The 14,784-nt window shown below is 44.0% G+C and overlaps 1 long non-coding RNA gene across 1 annotated transcript; it reads left to right on the top strand.

Moving 5' to 3' along the window:
- Window positions 1-12,004: 12,004 nt before the first annotated feature.
- Window positions 12,005-13,933, top strand: LOC109309073. Its single transcript, XR_002100779.1, has 2 exons — window positions 12,005-12,117; window positions 13,277-13,933. It is a non-coding gene; the product is annotated as an uncharacterized LOC109309073 (long non-coding RNA).
- The last annotated feature ends 851 nt before the right edge of the window (window positions 13,934-14,784 follow it).

The following is a 14,784-nucleotide window of genomic DNA, read 5'->3' on the forward strand; positions in this document are numbered from 1 at the left end:
TTCCATTCCTGGCCTCAGAGAGACCTCATGGTTCTTTACAGAACTTAATTCACACGGGGAAATACTTTCATTGACAACAGCAACACAGAGTCTTTAACCTTAACTCTTTCTACTCACAGTTACTACTTACAGAGTGGGTCTGACACTTCTGGCAGAAAAAATGTTCAGATAGGGTGAGCCTCAAGCAGTGAATCAGGAAGACACAGAGACAGACTCTCACTGAAAAGCTCCAATAGAGATTTCAAAAGGTCTCTTACCTTGGTTTGGTGCCAGGACTTCAGTGAAGAGATGTCTGTGTCCCAAATGATCACTCTGGGCATCTCTATCCAAGTCACAGCATCAAACTGTGGAAGAAATCAAACTTTGCATCGTGATTGAATCAGAACTGACAGAGCCAGCTTTTCTTTATTTAGGGCTACACTGTGATCACAAGGAGGATTTCATACAGCAAGGGGAATCACCCACTTGTCTGTTTCAAAGAAACCCTCTTCCTCTCTAAGTTTTCAAGCATTTTTATACTTAAGATAAAGAGAGAAAAAAAAATATGACCTTGGAGAAACTAAAACAAGTTTACTTAATTGGACATCTGTGCACAGGGTAATAAGACATGCAAGATTTCTTATCTCAAAACATGTAACTGAAATAAGCAGTATCAGCACTTCTGGTCTCTGTCTGCCTTTCTAGTCAAGTAGGCCAGAAGCCCGACTAAATTTACTCCTACAGAAACAATGTCCTAAGTGAGCAGTTGGGGTTAAGGATCTTCTTTGCTAAGTGTTGGAGCCTTGATCCTCAACCAGGGATGCTATCTAATATAAAAATAAAGCAATAATGTGGAATGGTGCAGATACTCAGAAAACTTGCTGGCAATCTTGTAATCTACCATGCAGTTCAAGGAACAGGTGCTTCACAGAGGAATCAGGAGCTGGACTTCTTGTTTTGTCACGAAACATGGAGTCTCTAACTCCTATAAGTCATCTTACTGCCCTCTTCCAAGGAGACCTGGAAGGAAAGGTAATGAGTTGGCCACACAGCTGCCATGTGATTTATTTTCCAGGCAACATTATATCATTTTCCATATAAATGAGCCTAGTGTAATCTGCTGTAATTTTCCATCTCAAGCTATGAGCAGTCCTTCAGTTACATGAGAGCTCATGAGTGATTCACTGAAAAGGCTCATTTTAACTCCATTAACCCAGAGATTCATCATAGCATCACCAGCCCATCTAGGTCAAATGGAAAGACAACAAGAGCAATGTACAGGTCACCAGCATCTCAACATCTAAGGGCCAGCATTTCTCCATAAGCTTCAGCAAGGTACTGTATTGTAGTAATTTGCCCTTCTTTAATAGAAGTGTGATGCATCATCCTTGAAAAGGGCTGATCAATACAATTCCCTGAAATGCACACTGAGACTACTGCCATTGCTTTGTATACGGAGCCGTGCTAACTAGCCTGCTGCCCCAGGCAGATTTACAGCCACATGGATGCACAATATCTCATCTGACATAAAACAGTCCATCGCAATCACTTAATTTGCGGCCTCTGAATGCTGCATTGTTTGTTCCTTCAACTGTCTAAATCTCATCGTTGCCAGGGACTGATTAGGACTAAATGAAACCCAGATCCACCAATGCGTCTGCCCTCCTCCAAGAGCTCTTCCTACCCTGGAGAGACCCTGGGGATTATACTTTTCTTCCTTCTTCAGCCTGGCAACTCCTGCTCTCTCCACCAATTAGAAAAGTCTTTTTCTCTCATGTCCCCCCCCAACCCTTCCCTTTTCTTTATAACCTAGCAGCTATCTGCTGGCATTTCTGCTCTGCTATAGCTCTTTTCATTTCACCAGTGCAAAAAGGGCAATAAAAGTGACTGAACTGTGTACCTGGGAACTCTACCTAAGAAGAAACACAGGTTGTATTGTGGCTCTACCAAACACCCCTTACTCTCTTCTATGAGGGGAATGTAGCAGTCTTCAAAGCTTGAATTATTCCTAAGAGACCTTGGCTGTTCAGCATAATTTAAAGCAGTCTTGAGGCCTGAGTCAAACACAGTTAAGCCAGACCCAAATATAAGGCCATATAGATTTATATTGCTTCTTCTAACCTCCTCCTCTCAGCAATCTCACTCTCCCCTTCCTCTCCAGCTGCCACTCAGGGATTTTTCTCACCTGGTCCACAGCTCAGTGATCAGGAACGATGAAAGCTACAAAGGTGACTTAGACCTATGTTAGAGAACCCTAGAAGAGCCTGTCTGTATCTATTAAGAGCTTTCTTAAACCAGAGCTGAAAGCAATGATCAATAGGAGATGGAAAGACGGAAGAAATTAGCAGATGTTTGATATAAAGTGGGAGGTAAAAACAAACGTATATTTAAGCAGCCATGAAGAGAATGTTATTTTACTTTTTAAAAGCATTAGGGTAAAAACAGCATCTCTCCAGTTGCAGGTTCTGTTTCTCTGGTCTTCCCCTGGAGCACTTGACTTTGCTCTACTCTCTCTAGTTTTCTCTCAACAGTCTAACCTGCCAGGCAACAAACTTTTCCCAATGGAGATGTCAGACTTTTAATCCAGACATTCCTTTCCCTTTGGTTCCACTCTAACAAACAGCATGTTCGTATAGGAAAGCCAGAGAGAAACATCCTATCCCACAGCCCTTTGCATTACCTAGGGACAAGCTATCGTTATTAGTGCCAAAGGCCTGAGAGTTACATCATGTGTTTGCAGTTTGGGAAATGGTGGCCCCGGGGGGATGTTTAAGGCAAAGAATTTTCTGATAAACATCTGTATTTTATTTCTTGTTTGAGGCAAAAAAGTGTACAAGTGTCATGCTGGGGAGACTCCAAACTGGTGGCAGTGGAGCCCTTCAGGGTTTTATGTCTCCGCACTTTTTTCCTAAAATTCTCCCATTGAGGTTTATGCTGCTGCAGCTGTGTTTGTGGTTATGGCAGTTAAGAGTGTGGACAAGGTCTCTTTGGCTCTCACTGTGTTTGCTGGCATGGGACTAGGTGTCTACACTGGAAAAAAATGAAGAACTTGCCTGACATTACTCCCAAATGGAGACAAGCCTGCTCTGAGCAGCTTTTGACAGCACAGTGTCTACACTCCAGTCCAGTCGGCAATTTTTTTCACACAAATAATTCACATGACTGTAAGCTCCAGTGTAGGCTGCACAATGATAGGTTCTTTTTCTTCTGGGATTTGTCTTTAAGGCCTCATATTCAGATAGAATAAGACTCAGCTATTCAATGAAGAAATCACCCATTAAGAACTATTTCCTCCTTTTGCAGGATTCAGTGTTTTGATTTACTGTGCTGGTGCTAACAACCTGATTATCACTTTAGATACCTGAGAATAATAAGACAGCAAGGAGGAACTGCAATGATCGCCTGTCTAATGTGGCAGAAGTACTGAATTCACCAGCAAGTCATTCTAGAGAAAATCTCAGACCTTTCAGTAGGCAGGTGCAGAATGGCCAGTAGTAAACTCATTATTACAACAAAAGAAACAAGGCTGACACTGTTCAAACTACTGCTCTGACATGCAAACCAGGCTTTCATACGACAATTTTCCACTGGCTGATCTGAAAATAAAATTCACCTGAAATGGAATAGATGTCTGTTTTTGTGCTCCATTGCCCTTCTGTATGTCTGCCTTTACTTGTCTCAATAGAGCTATCAGTGTAGCATGAACAAGGTGGAATTCAAGCAATAACAATGCTCCTATACGTAAAGAAAAGAAAAAATAAAATATTCTATTAATCCCTTACTGGGAGCTTGGAAAAAGAAAGCACCGGAGAATATACAGTCAATTGTGCCCCTTCTGTGAGACTAAGAGGGTTTGATTCATGAATCTCTCTGTGTAGCACTTTCAAATGAAGTCTCAGAGCTGTTCGCAAGCTGCAAAACAAATAATCTCTCTGCTGAGGTGTGACATCATGCCTCCAAGGTACAGTGCTCCCAAGGGCTCTTGTTAAACCATATCAGGATGGATTGCATTTCACTGACACAATGTTTGGATAGAGAAAACAAGCCTTTGCGTTCCTACAGCGCATCTGCTCAGTCAATCCTGGTGGGTCAGAACACAGGGGGAATTGGAGTGTTTCACGTTCTTTGCTGAAGCTGTGACCCTGAGCTAAATGCAGTCCTGGTACAATTCCACTGTGTGATAGTTCCAGCTGCCTGTACTGAATATTGAAAGTGCAAAGCATCTCCAACAATGTAATTATACTGCTCCCTTATTCATGGTCTTTCCTCTGAGAATGTAAAACCCACAGCAAACCCCAGTGAATTTAGCCTCACAGGACCACTGATGCTTCTTACAAATGGGGCAACCAGGATACAAAGGGGGCCCAGACCCTCAAAGGTAATGAGCTGCCTAACTCCAATGCAAAGCAACAGGGTCTTAGCCTAAGAGACTTGCCCAAGGTTATGTGGTAAGTATAGAACCTAGGTCTTCTGACTTTCCAAGCCAAGCTTCAATCTCTTGGTCATGTTTTTTTATTCTTAGGAGGTTGCTCCAACTCCATGGAACAATTTCCATTAACTTCAGCAGAGATTGGATCGTGCTCAAATACCTAGGTATTGTACTGATTCTGCCATGCAATATCTGGCATTTATGCTATGTCTCTTGGACAGCCAGTAGACAATATCCAAGCTGTAATAAGCCCGGAAAAATGCCACAAATTAGCTTGAAAACTAGAATCTAAAGGTGGGTAGTAAATAGAGGGGTTCTGTAGTCATGTATGCAGTTTACAAGAGTAAACCTGTTTCATGTCAAGTGGTATATCCAAACCCTTTATGCCTCAGTGGGAAATTTGGAGGATTCATGCCAATTGATAACACATTCTATAAACCAGAGATGCTTGCTGAAATTGGAATCTATCTTTGCTTGATTTCTTCCCACCCTCCTCAAGTGGGAACTCATAATGTAATTATCGCTAATAATAAGATAATCTGTCATATTTCATTTCACAGTAATTAACAGGAGTCATTTCACTTCTCCCAGGACACACTGCATCAGCTCACAACAACGATACTGAGCAGTTTAGGACAGGAAGTAGAAAAGTTTACTACCTCCCTTTGAAACCAAGGTAATTTTTTGCCAGAAGGTAGTTACTTAAATGAGAATTAGGTCATGTCTCTCTACTATTTCAAAGTGGGATCTTTATGTAAATCTTTTAGTGGAGCTCATTACATAAGCTCGTCTCAGATAAGCCTGCTCCTTTTCCAAGATGCTGAATGCCAAGTTTCAGCCTGGAGCGCATTTTACAGTGAAGGAGAATAATGTCGTCTTAGTCATGACACAATATCCTCAATCCTGGAAGGAGATGCATTGTGTCTTCAGCCATAAAAGTGAAATGGAATCTTCTTGACTGATTTCCTTAATAGTGCAAATAGTGTTACAAGTCGTGGTTTGTGCCCACACCTGGGAATGCATCATTGTATCTAGAAAGGCATTCTCCTTTTTTTTTTGCAGATTGTTTTACAATGCTTTTCATCTATAGCTCCCACAGTGCTCCACAAAGCGCCAACATCCTTATTTCACAGATGGGGAAATCAAGATGCAGAGAAGAGCAGTGGCTGTCTGATTCCATCCACAGGACAATGACAGACCCAGGCCTGGAGCCCAGCCCTCCTGACTGCTAATCCACTGCTCTGTTTGTGGGTCATCTTGCTCCAAGAAGTGATTTTGATATGGTCAGTCTCCTCATGCCCTTTCAAAGCTGCATTACAGAGGTGAGTTGGAACAAAACCTGAATGTAGTCCCACATTCTCACGGACTTCAGCAGGTCTTTGTGAGCACAGGAATTACTTTCTGAGGGCACATGAGGGTCTCATCTGGTCCTTTGTTTAGTCCCCAACAGCATCAGGTATTTCTGAGGGAGATGCAAGAAATCCCAAGCTTTGCAAATGTGAAGTAACTTACTGAACAAAAGAACTGCCTTCCTTATCCTCAGCAAGCAGCATTAAGCATAAAGTTTTTTTGCAGGTTTTCAAACAAACTTAAACTAGCTTTGTTTTTGGTACATAAATGAGATAGCAGTTCAATCTCTCTTATGAGTACAGGTGTGAGGGAGCTTGGGAGGCAGCTCAGCTTATACACACAGGTAAAGTTACTGGACGCTTTACAGCACATACAGCATCAGAACTGGCTTTTGATGTTACCTTGAGAGAAAAAGAAAAATCTGCTTGTCTGAGTAAACTGTTGCCAGTGAAATATCACAGCAGACTGAAATCTTGCATACCCAATACATCCTGGCAGACACGGTTTGAATGTCCTGTCCTGCATTATGACAAATACCTGAGAAGCCACATTCAGACAGTAGAAAGCTCTTTCCACTCTGCTGTCCTAGGAAGAAATGGAGAAAAAAGCCTGAATATGTTTTAAAATAAGCTGCTTGAGTAGGAAATGTTCTCTGAAGCATATCAGAGTACATGCCTAAGACTGTTCGTTAATTAAACATCAGTGACATATTTAATGCTCTCTATACATTAACAACATGGTATTTGTATTGCCTTTGCTAAAATCAGAGGCTGCTCCTACAGGAATGATTGAAGAAGTTAGAATTACACATGCAAACATTGGCCCCAAGTAAAGCCCCTTTTCAAAGATATTAGATCATATTCTGGACTCAGTTACATAGGAGTTGCTCCGCTGATTGCATCCCTTACTCCATGGTTTAGCTTAGGTCAGGATCTGACTCCTAAGGATACTGTTTACCCACAGGTCATTCTTTAAGATCATTTTGGCTTCCTGGGAAAGTCTGATCTCAGACACAAATTTACATTGCAATATCTTGGGACTCCAAATGTCAGTGCTGAGTAAAGTTCAGATCCATCATATCCATTTTGATTATCCTTTCCTCTAGAGATTTTCCGAAAGCTGAGCACTAGCACTGTGAATTCATGCACGTGTCTCACACATGCGTAAGCCCACAGAGCTAAAGGATAAGAACACTCTACAGGCTTAGCTCTGCACTAACACTACCAACATAAGTGATGCTATACCAGTAGTGAAACAGGGCTCCATCTTTTGCTACTGAGACCAGATCCATTTGCAAAAGGTGCTTTGGGCACTGACAGATGTTACATTTATTATCTGATTATGTTACTTACATGGTAAATTGTAACATTCCACACATTCAGCCAATTATGGCAAAATAAAATGGCAAACCAGCCACAAAGAGTTTCCACATTTAACATGGATTGTCTTTGTGACAGGTCTGTATTGTGCCTTGAGTGTGTGGTATGTGTCCCACACCTAGGGCTGCCCTGTTTTTAGGATGGGCATAAAATTCTTCAGATCCCAATATCCAATGATATTAACATCTGGCAGAAGCCTTACTGTGTTGTTTGGGTTTTGTGTTTGCTTTTCTTTTATGAATCAACTCTTCATCTATCATCATGAAAAAATGGCACTCTGATCACTAGATGTAACCTACCTCTCCTGCTAAATGCCTGAGAGTGAAGCAATTCATAATGCTTTGACCAGCAAGACAGTATTTTCCATGATATGGCCAACTAAATTCTTTTTTTTGTGCTAAACAGACAGAAAAGTCTGGACTGTTTTTCACGCTATTACTACCCAGGCAAAGTTTGCTTTTCCACTGTTACAGAATTAGGTCACTCCTTCAATTAATCTTCTATTTCCCCTGTAGTACCTTTGCCATTTTAGCACATATGGTCTGACCTTTTTCCCCTATTGTCTCCCATACAACTGAAAACCGGAATGAGCCCCCTACCTGACAGCTCCAACCTTTTGGAACCATTTTTCTCTCACACGTATTTATCTATAAGATGCCACTTAAAAAGCATATAATATTACAATAATTAATAACAAACTATGGCAAATAATAACACCAAACATTATGAGCAAAACCATGCTTGGCATTCCTTTCTTCCAAACTACTCCCAAACACAGATTTGTCTAGACAAGTTTAATTCCATGCTCTTGCTATAAATAACATCGAGGGCATCTATAGTCTCTGCACTGTTTTTACTTTAGAACCTTCTACCAAAAAAATGTAGCCATTATTTTAGCTACTAAAGGATCCAAACAGTCTCAACCAGACTAGACTATAGTAATGTCAAGGTCCTGGGGAGATTTAAATCCCAGTAGCCCATTTTTACATAAAAGATACTAGTATCATAAATAAGGGTGTGTACAGAAGTAGCTTTTTTTGCCATTTAAAGTGCTTTATAGCTGTGCTGTGACTTAACAGATGTGCACAGCTTTACAGCACTTAAAAATGGATACAGTGCTTTAAATTAACCCTTGTTAAATGAGGTATTAAATTTGAAGCATTGTATTTTATGGCACTTTCACAATTTACGGCATTTAAATAACTTCTGTAGGTTGGTCAAATTTCTGACCAGTGGAGAAGGCCCAGGAGGCTACAAAGCACCCCTTGCCACCTAACCTGAAAAGTACAGTGAAGCTCAGAGGTCAGCTGCCTCATCCCCGCAACACTACACCTCTGTCATATTTAAGAGTGCTTTAACTTTATAATGCTATGAAAAGTGTTCTAAATTGCAGTGCTGTAAAAGTGCATGGAGCGCTTCTGTACATACCCATAAGGCAGCTAACAGGATACAACTCAGCAATTGCTGTACTTTGTAAGTTTTGTGCCTTTTTTGTAAGCTTAAAAAAGAAGTCTTGAGTTATTGCTAGATGAAGCTGAGCATGTGCATCTGTTTCTGCCTCAGCATCGTTTTAGGACTTCCAGACACCTTTACTTTTCTCAAAGGCATATCACAAACCTAAGGTTAACGGATAGATGGATGCAAAGTAAAAGAGCAGGTTGTGAGCTTTATGATGCTAAGTCTAGAAATGGCTGCTATTGAATCCTGGTAGACATGAGCCGGAAATGTATGTTTTTTTTTCAAACTGATGGGTTATGACTGAGGCTGTTATACTGCTGCTTCTAAGATCCCTTTCCCATGTGTCAACATGAGTGATCTCTGAGCATGCGCAGAAAATAGGGGCTTAGTGGAATTGGCATTAACTCATCATAGAAGGCCACGCACTTCCATGTATGGGAATGGGAGAGATGTGACCTTTTAGTGCATACTAGTGAGGGGATGTTGTTGAAGAACAAAGTTCATGCTCTGTAGGATCAGAGTGGAAAACTTGTAGCTCATAAATCAGATGGGAGCTTCCCTAAAACCAAGCCATTGAAATTTCATTGAGGCTCTGCAGGCAAAATGACACACATATTTTCATCTGCAAGCAGTGTCATCACAGGTCGATACTGTGACTTCCTTTTCTTTTACATCAGAGCAATCAAAGCCCTTTACCTCCCCTCTTCACTTGGTGCAAGTTAATAATAGAACATGTTGTGCAGGTTTGGAAGAGATTTTGCTTAGATATTACTCTTTGATAGTCTAGTACAGTAAAAGCCAAACTTTTTGGCAGGTGAGAAACAAATTAGCCCCTCACCCTCTCCAAGTGCCACTCCAATCCCCTTCCTCTGCCCGATCTGCTGCTCGGCTTCCTTCCCTCTAATCCCTACCTGATTTGCTGCTCTGCTTTTTGCCTTACATGCTGCTGCCTGTCCCTTACCCAGTCTCCTGTGTTACACACACAGGTTGCCTGTGCCACTTGTGGCACCCTGCCGCATGTCGGCCACCTCTGGCGTAGTACATGGGGTAGGAAGCAGAGTCTACTGTATTTGCTGCATCAGTGGCTCTTTAGAGATTTGTTTTGCAGGTTCATTTCATGTGTAAGAGAGTCCAGGTGTAAACGGCCACTCCAGCGTACGGGAATTTGTAAGGGGGCTTAGAGCCATTACCTTGCAGTCCCTACACAGGAACAGAAAAGCAATGAATCCAAGCCAGACTCTACTTAAACATTTAAGCAGCTCATTGGGGCTTACTCGACTGGGCTGCTGATTATTAGGGACAGCCGTTTCACCCATGCAGCTTACTCAGGGTCTCTGTGCTCAGCCTTAGGGGCCACGTCTGCCTTGGAGGGCTTCTCTCTTTGCCAAACCGAAGGAGACAGCCGACAGCGGGCGGCTGTCGCTACCCGGTGGGTTTCACAGGCCCTGCCTGAGTCTGATCTCTGACAAGGGACCCGCAACCCGCACTGGAAAAGGGGGGGGCAGAGGTGGCTCGTTCTGCTGGTCGTTTGGCTCGCGGCCCGCGCTTCTCCAGTACCCGTGTACCGACAGCTCCGGCACACGCGGCCCTGCAAGCCCTAGCAATGGGGCTGGGAAAAGCCACAAAGCCGAGGGCTCCCGGCGGCTCCAGGCCTAGCGCTAACCAGCCCGGCCCCCCCAAGGCCCGACAGGGCTACGGGGCCGGCGCCGAGACGCGGGGGGCGGCGCGCTGGGTCCCGCCCTCCGGGGCCCGCGGCTCGTCTGGGCTGAGGAAGCGCCGTCAGGCCCCGCCTCGCCTGTGCCGCCATTGTCCGGGGCCCGCACCGCCTGGGCCCGGCCTCGGCCTCGGCCTCGCGGGGCCTGAGAGCCGGCGGCCGCCGGGAAGGCCGAGCCCGGAGCGGCGGGCGGGCCCCTGGAGGGAGCAGGTGGGGGCGGTGCTTCGGTGCCGTGCGGAAAGGACAGGGCCCGACGGCGCCCCCCAGTCATGACTGCCCTCACCCAGGCAGCCCAGACAGGCGTTTTTCTTATCTTTTCTCTGTCTTTTTTTTAAAGTCAATATGAAAAGCCCCGGCTTTAGTGAAGCTGGCCTGAAAGAAAACGAGCCCCGGCGGCGGGTAGAGGACAGCGTGGTGTCTCCCGCGGTAGAAACCTGGTTGCCTGGGGGACGGCGCAATCGCCTCCTCTTGACAAGGCGGCCTCTGGGCCCAACGGCATCGGGAAAACCCTAGAGGATGGGACACTTCCGTCTCCTCCATCTTTACAGTCGTGGAGATCCTGAAGGCTTCTTCCACCTGGTCCACTGTGGAGGACTTGGAGTTGGACCGTGGTTTGTCTAGTACCTCCCCTCTGACCTGTTTGCCATGGGTGACCCTGCCAGGAGCCTGCGACTCCAGGCAATGTAGCTCTGAGGATTGGGGGGACATGCAAGCCTCTCTACCACTACAAGGTCTTGGTCCACAGAGGGGGTGGAAAAAGCCTTGTGTTAGTTTCTTTTATGACAGAAACTTCTCTTCTGTAGAAGCACAACAGGCAAAAAGCTCTGGGCCACCGTCAGGGCCCTCCCTGAAAGGCCCTGTGTGCAGGGACACCTAGAAGTGCTTTGTGTGGCCCCCCGCCCCCCTGGGCACAGAGGACATGCCCAAGTGGTTGTGGGTTAAGGCCAGGCTGGAAGGAAAGGAGGTGTGCAGAGGATTTGCACTGTAGCAATATTGCATTTTGCAAGATCTCAGAGAGACCAGTGCAGAGGGGAACAACTGAGGGACGAACCAGCCCCCGTGGGTGTCATTCGGAGCGGTGCACACTGTCTCCATCTGTTATTTCACCAGAGCGGTGAATCTGGCTCTTTAGAGCAGGGGTGGGCAAAATGCAGCCCGCAGGCCGGATGCGGCCTGCCAGGCCATTCCATCCAGCCCTCAAGGCCCCTAAAAAATTTAGAAAATTAATATTTATCTGCCCCTGGCTGCCTGTCATGTAGCCCTTGATGGCTTGCCAAAACTCAGTAAGCAGCCCTCCGCCTGAAATAATTGCCCACCCCTGCTTTAGAGCGTATCCTGCAATCTCCATCTCCCAGGGAAACTAATCCCTTTGCGAGTTGTAGAAACAACTCTGGTTTTACAGAATTCTTATGCAAATCTCTACCCATTGGTCCAGCCAAATAGAAAAAGAGTTTAAAAAGAGACATATTTTGCAGGTCAAATAAAGTTTGCTGAATAGCTTGGCTTGTTAACCGAAATAGAACTGCATTTAGCCATCCTGAAGGGAGATGGTGACTGCTGCTCAGTCTATAGCACCCTCTTGTGTGATAAGAGGGCTGTATGTGATTATTATGCACAGCTTCTTGGCTTTGACTTGGAGTAGGTATTTATATTTAATTTATAACTGCCTGTCGTCTTGTGTTTGTTTATTCTAGATGCATCAGTTGGTGATATCTGCTAGTGTGCTTTGGTCGTACACTGGAGACCCTTCTGTCTTTTCAGCGCCTTTACATCACTTCCATCAATGGCTGCTCTAGGGCCCTTGTCAGGTAACATAGAAGTTTCTCTGACTTCAGCATTTTCTCAAATTAGAAAGGCAGGCAGTTATTTTTTGCGTTATCCATCAGGTTTTCCTGTTGGGAGGGTGTTGGTTCAGAGAAGCAAAGATCAAGCTGTGTTCAGGGGGAGGTTCAGACGGGCTTGGTGTCAGGCTAACCTGGGCCTTCGTTTTCCATCACTGCAACCTTTTCAGCTGTTAGGTTGCCTCCTAATCCCATTTCGGCACTATTTTAGGGTAGCGACAAGGATTTCATTTGTAAAAACTGGCTGCTGGTGTTTTCAGCTTAAAATGTTGTGAGAATGGGTCTAATGAATGTAAAGGTGGAAACATCTAAGCCCTGTATACGCCAACACTGGCTGTTTTTAACAACAGTGGAGCTACACTGGCTCTAGTGCAACAATGAGAGAATTTAGCAAAATTTTCTATGTTGAAAGAGCTTTCTTGGAAGATCTGGAAACCAGTCCAGTTTAATTTGTGTGGCACGCTCTCAGTAGGTTCCAGACTCTGGCTTACATCTGTTTTAAATAAGAGGTGATTTCTTCACTATTAGTTATGGAACCATTATCAGCCAGTTGTCTAAAATAGTGAGATATAAACATACTTATGAGTTATGAACTCGTTAACTCTTGTATAGGAGGAAATTAGGGTGAAGCAGCTACTTTCTAGGGCAGAGGGCGGGTCTTGTGAGTAAGCACTGGACTCTGCAGGAAAGCTGTATTCAGTTCTTGGGCATGGGGACTGTGACAAACTCCAGAGGGTGTTTGTGTGATCTTCATTTGGAGGACTAAGAAAGTAGAGCTAGTCAAGTCCAGTTGGCTTTACTGATACTATCCTCCTAGATTAAACGGTGGAAGAACAGGGCCTGTCTGTGAGATGGAGTCAGGACCTACTTCACCTACCAACAGTAATTTTTTAGTTTGTTGCAGATTCTTATAGCAGTTAAAGGGATGTGACCAAGTTGATGATTAAGTTTTATAGACAGAGCTGCTGTCGCTAGTAATTACCTGTCTGAAATTTTCAAACTCCTTTGTACCTTTCCACGCTGCTTCCTGGTGGTAATGTCGTTTTAGGCACATCAAGCTGCATGTTGTTAAATTCTTACTGTTAAATTTTTGCATCTTGTCTAATCTGCTTATGTTTGTTTGTAGCATCCTGGATCCCTTCGTCCCAGGCTCCTAATTGGGCTGGACTCGTGAGAGAGGCTGGCTATATGAAAGATCACGGTAACCAGTTTGCAAGCTGAAATTGTGCTAACTGAGAAGCTGTGTTCTGCAATTATCTCGTGAACCTGTCAGCTCTCCAGCTGGTGCTTTCATGCTGCTGCTCACTATATCACAAAAAATGCAGTCTTAAAACAGCTTCATTTGATGCCCTCAAGTGGTGACACTGTGTACTGGTATATATAAATTAAGAATGCACAGATGAAATGGTAGCAGTCAGAAAAGTTCATTAAATACTTGGCAGCCCAAGTGACACAAACGCCAGAGTCTAAAATTCCTTGCTCTCCCATGGGCTCTCTGTGTGGCCTTGGCAATAGAGTATTATTCATTATTTCTATTACCACGTGGCCTAGGATCCTTGAGCATCCTGGTTTTCTCATCTACAAAATGCAAGTTGTGCCTCCTTGCCTTGGCAGATGTTGTGAGTGTAAATGTATTAATATGAGTAAGCTGCTCGGATACTGAAATGACAGGGAACCATAAAAAGAGACAGAACCAGCAGGGGGTGGGGGAATGGACTGAATAGAGACCACCGCCATCACTATCTGAGACAGTTGTGTTATTCATGACCTTGTCATGCTGGATGAATAAGCAAAAGCAGCCTTGGAAAGAATACTGAGGAGTGAGCTAGAAAGTGAAACTATCAATTTGATTTCTTTTGCAAAATCCTAAAACAGATTTAGCTCTAGGGTCATCACAGAAATGGACACAAGCACAACAAAGCATGTATTGAGTTTTATGGGAGAGTTAATCCAGCCTGCTCTCAGTAATTTAAAGGGACAGTGGATACTTGCAATCAAATAAATGAAAGACTAGAAGTACTTTCAGGTGCTGTGCTTGTCTCTCAGCCCTATTATACAGGATTGTGGTTTACCATCATTTTCTTCTTCCACAAGCTTCTGTTTTTCAGTGCTGCACTAGTGTGAGGCTGAACTCAGCATGGTGCTGTCAGACGCAGTTAATAAACTGACAAAGTAAATAAAACAGCAACAGATTGGAAAAAAATAACATGGAGCTTATTGTAACAGTTGGAGGTAGGCTGTTTTTAGAGACATGTAGACTGTTTTAGATGTGCCAGTGGCCCCCTACATGATCTACTTTTAGCACTGAGCCACATTTTCTTTGGCCAATCCAGAGAGGAGAATTGATTTTGCTTTATTCATAGGTTCGTCTACCCCTGAAGTACCGATTATCCAGTGACATCCATAATTAAGGAAAATACATTAGCAGGAACATTCTTTTCTCAGATGAACCTGGATGGAAATGCTGTTAGTCTGCTATGGGGCTTCCCTGTTTAACAAATGGCAATATGCTCCAACTTAAGGAGGAAACTTATGCATCATTTTCAAATGCAGGTTTCAGTTTAGTATGGGGTTAGGCCCTCATTATTTTCAGTACAGATGCACTGAGCTTTCTCTTCTGTGCGAAGCATGTCT

This window comes from Crocodylus porosus, unplaced genomic scaffold, assembly GCF_001723895.1.
Source record: "Crocodylus porosus isolate Cpor-Errol unplaced genomic scaffold, CroPor_comp1, whole genome shotgun sequence".
In the NCBI taxonomy this organism is placed as follows: Eukaryota; Metazoa; Chordata; order Crocodylia; family Crocodylidae; genus Crocodylus; species Crocodylus porosus.